Source organism: Etheostoma spectabile, chromosome 5 (assembly GCF_008692095.1).
Source record: "Etheostoma spectabile isolate EspeVRDwgs_2016 chromosome 5, UIUC_Espe_1.0, whole genome shotgun sequence".
NCBI classification, from domain to species: domain Eukaryota; kingdom Metazoa; phylum Chordata; class Actinopteri; order Perciformes; family Percidae; genus Etheostoma; species Etheostoma spectabile.
This window is the reverse complement of record NC_045737.1, coordinates 21669248-21673952: the sequence shown is the minus strand read 5'-3', so window position 1 is coordinate 21673952 and position 4705 is coordinate 21669248. Positions and strand designations below refer to the sequence as shown.

At 38.9% G+C, this 4705-nt stretch overlaps 1 protein-coding gene across 3 annotated transcripts in view; it reads left to right on the top strand.

Annotated features, from left to right (window-relative positions):
- lifra (LIF receptor subunit alpha a) overlaps window positions 1-4705 on the top strand; it is a 20388-nt gene that overhangs the window by 4857 nt on the left and 10826 nt on the right. The gene's annotated exons all lie outside the window — the stretch shown is intronic.

Genomic DNA, 4705 nt, shown 5'->3' with positions numbered 1-4705 from the left:
TTAATGAGTTCTCACTAAAATAATATGATAATTTGTTTTATTGTCACAACAGAACAGAAAAACATCAAAATATATTAAAGTTCTGATAAATAAAATATACAAAAATACAAACTTAAGATACGAAACTTAAAGTCCTTTTGAACAAAAACACACACAAAAAAACAAAACAGGGACATTGTAGAGCGCCCTTTGTGGACAAACTATGCAACACCATCGCTCATAACAGGGTTGACAGTCTGTTTTTATTTTCTGTTTTTATATTCAATTATCAGAACAATTTATTTGAACCATTTTAGTTATTCAGATGAATAAATAAAATTTTAATGAAAAAGTTTATTTTTTTTAAATCTGTCATTATATGAATGTCAGTTATGTCAAGAATTGTTTTTTTGGTTTTGTGAATGATTCATTTTGCGTATGGGCCTTAATTAGGAAAATAAATAAAAATCCCATCTTTTTCAACCACATCTCCAGTTCATCCTGAGTGTTTTTCATTTGCTCTACCACTAGCGACATCTACCCACAACACCGATAGATCAGGAAATGCCTAATATCGGCTGATAATATTGGCCCACCGATATATCGTTAGGGCTCCAGTGGTGACAAAGGAGGTCTTTTGCACTCAGCAAATATGGGTTCCAAGAAATGATTGCATCACAGGGTGGTCAGTCCTGCACAGGAGTTTTTCATGCGAGTATACCTGGAAAAAAGCTGCCTTGCACAGTTGAGTAGTCAAACAGAACAGTGGCAAAGTCCAGTGTGGAGAGAGGCAGTGTTTTTTTTAGGTAAGTCCTTTCTTTCCTAAAATAGGACTACTGCAGGCATACAGATGAAGTTTAGACTTGGTTTTTAAGTAACAGATATATCTCCTTGTTTTTTGTTAGTGGTCACACTTATTACTGCTACAAAGACAAGGACCAGAGCCCAGCATATAAGTATTGATTTGTGTGATGGTGTGCATTTGTAGCGATCAGTTTCTTGGTTAGATTTCCCAGAATCAAGGGCTGTTTTTACCGCTTCCCATCAGTGCCCTGTTTTTTTTTTTTCATACCTCAGATGGTCTTAGGAGATATTGAAAGTTGTCAAATGTTTCAGCCTGGTGCTGAAGTTAGAAAAAATATTTAGAATCCAGAAAGAACATATAACTGCTCTTTTCATACGGGGACCTGCAACAGGCTCAGAATCCATTTTGGTTCAGCCACAGAAGTGTGTGAAACATTGACTCCACACAGCTGTATTTATATTGAGCCATGTCTCTGTATTTCATCTAGAAGTGGTGATGTTTTTAAAGCCGGGAACACTCTAGAAGAAGTTTCAAATTCTAGCCAACTGTTAAGAAAAGCCCAAGTGTTCAGATGTCCTTGTTAACCAAGTCAAACTAACGAAATCACACAGTAGTGATTGTTTAGCTAGTTTTTGGCTGCAGAAATAGTTGCTGGATAGAAGTTCTACATTATCTACATAGTAGTATTAATAGCAACAGTAGACCTCTTAACTTTTACACTACCATAAAAATGTAAAGTCAAATCTATTTTTGTGCATTCAAAACCAACAACTGGATGGATGTGGCCATCAACTTCATCCATGTAGGTTTCATGTCTGAATAGGAACTTGTTTAAAGCCATATGTGAAACCACTTTAGGAGCCAGCAGTCATCCCAGATTTGAAAGTCCTCTTTTACTCCTGCTGTTGAAAAATGATGTAAAGGAAAGAAAATGTCAGAGTGTACCACGTAATGATTGTCAAGATGTTCTGTATAGATTCCTTTTAGGCTTCATGATGGACATGCTGTGTTTTGCTGTCATTTAACTGTTATGGTTTTAGTTAGTTCTTGTTGTTTACTTGTTTATAACACTTGTTTTCCTCTACTAAAAGTTTTTTGGAATATATTTCATCTGACCTACATATGTTTGTTTTTTTGTCCAGTATCTGGTTTTTAGTGTTGTATTTTAATCCTGTGTTTCCGTTCTTGCACTGTGATGGCCACAGCTATCAAAATACTAATATATTTCTATATATACATAGTGGGGCTTGAAAGTTTGAGCACCCCAGGTAAAATCTTTTATTAATGTGCATAAAGAAGCTAAGAAAAGATGGAAAAATCTAGAAAAGGCATCAAATGACAGATTAGACATTCGTATTATATGTCACAAAAAGTAGATTTTAATTTCATGTAATCAAAGGGATTTTAAGGTGCGTTTAGGATCAGTATCCATTTGTAGAAGCCATCCTCTCTTTAACTTTAGCTTTTTCACAGATGGCATCAAGTTAGCGTCCAAAATTTGCTGAAATCTTATTGAATCCATTTTTCCTTCTACTCGTGAAATGTTCCCTGTGCCACTGGCTGCAAAACAACCACAAAGCATGATTGATCCCCCTCTTGGCTTAAAGCAACTCACCGTTGTCGGCTACAGCCACTGAACAGGCTAGGCGGCGTTAACAGCCGTGGCCCGCCAGCCTGGTCCTCCGGTAACGTTAGCAGAGTTAGCATGGCAGCGTTAGCCCGGACCAGTTGGGGTCACTTTATTGGCTGTCTCTGTTTGTTTTTGCAAGTAACCAACTCGGGTACTCTAGCTATATAATTCAGTGTGAGTACACAAATGTTGAAATTAAATAAAATGCCCGGCCCTAGTAGCTGTGATAAATTAACCTAAAGCCAGTGCTTACCTGTTCAGGAGGAAATTAGCCAGCATTGCGTCCTTTTGGTCTCTAAGCTGGCTCTAAGATAGTATTTCAACTTAGCATGTTTCCTTAATATCTGATGATGCATTGGGGTAATGTTTGGCTTGTTTGTTCAGGTGTTTAAATCGGGCTTTGCTTGGATGTTTGGGTGTCTGTGTATTTTGCATTTTGCATTCAGGTCCTGTTGTTGCAGTAATGGGCTTGGCAGTACTTGAGAGCATTGTTTTATCAAACTACCAAACAGTTTGATGCCTGTCCCAGCCTGTCCCAAGGAAAACCAGAATAACTGCACTGCAGCATCTCGGTGACAGTTAAACACACAATAGCAGTGATTACATACACAAACATGCGCATGCAAGTTCATCAAGGGCAAGGCCAAGGCCGAGGCTCAGAAAAAACTTGCAACATCTCCTTTTTTTTTTTGAGGGAACAATCCCAGGGCTGGGCCTTGACCTTGTGTCCCCAACTAGATGTTTTTTTTAGAAAAGCAACTTGAAACACTTTGTATCTAGTTCTAGTCCCTTTGTATAGCCATTATTACATTAGTGTTGCAGTATTATTGTGTTTTTAGCATCTTTATCATCTTTATTACTATGAATTTTGTTGAAAGTCTTTTGGGCTTACGTGGTACCTTTCTCTTTGCCAGCTGCGACAGCGACGTTGGTGTCGTTTTCATCTAAGGAAGCTAATAGTAAGAGTTCTGTCTCAACACACTTGTAAAAAAACAAAATTACATTCACTGAACCTAACTAAAGGACAGAGCATTGGAGCGCTTTAAAACCTATTTTATCTGTCTGTTTAAACCTCACAGAAGAAAGTGTTTGTGCTGCATTTGGCTCGTAAAATTAAATGAGAACCAAAGTCATTTTTTATATATATATCTCTCTATCTCAAATTATTAATGTAAAAATGTAATCGTAAACCTAGTGAATCAAGATTGGGATTTTATAACAATCATGCAGGCCTAGTTAACATTAGTAGTGGGGCGGCTGTGCCTCAGTGGTAGAGCGGTTGCCTGCCAATCGGAAGGTTGGTGGTTTGATCCCCACCCCTGCAGGCATTGTCGAAGTGTCCTTGGGCAAGACACTGAACCCTGAGTTGCCCCCGGTGCTGCGCATCGGAGTGCGAATGTGTGTGAATGTTTATCTGATGAGCAGGTGGCACCTTGTACGGCAGCCCCGGCCACAGTGTATGAATGTGTGTGAATGGTGAATGTTTCCTGTAGATGTAAAAGCGCTTTGAGCAGTTGTTAAGACTGGAAAAGCGCTATATAAATACAGCACATTTACATTTACATTTAACAATAATCACAGAAATAACTAATTTTAAGCACAGAGTTTGACTATAAATACGGCTCGGGCCGTAACACCCCCTGGTTTACCTGGAGACACTGTAGCAGAAACTAACACAGAGACAGATTTGAGTACTTTGCCAGGAGACTGTGGACGTATATTGTCAGTGCGATAGCTTCATAACCCTACAGTCACACATGCTCCAAGAGACAAAGACATAGCGACAGGCTACCATTCATTTTCAATAGGAGTGGCCGTTTGCCAGAGACAAAGCGACTGCCAATTGGATGGAAGGCGGCGTGACGTATGTCAGTGGTTGCACAAGTTGAAGAAAATAATTCAAGATGGTGGAAAATGCTTCAGGACATCATATTTCTGTATATATCTGACAAGTTTGGAATTTTATCTCATATTTTGTTGACTTTTATTGAGAAATAAACACTGGTAAATCCCAAAACATTGTTCTTCACAATACCTCTGAAGTGACTTGAAAGGCGTGCTTTGCAGGTACTCTAGCACCAGAGAATTTCTGTTTATTGTTGCCAAGCAACCAGAACTAGGCTAGGCACGACCAGGAGCGCCCATCGAGCAAGTGCGTGTCACTCTTTTGTTGCATGTGACTGTAGGGTAAGTTAAAAAAAACATCACAAATGTGTAGTTGAGATCAAAATGAAGGCTGAGTTGAAGATGGGTGTGGCCATAGCAAGGGTGCTGGAAGTAGGATGGTAGGA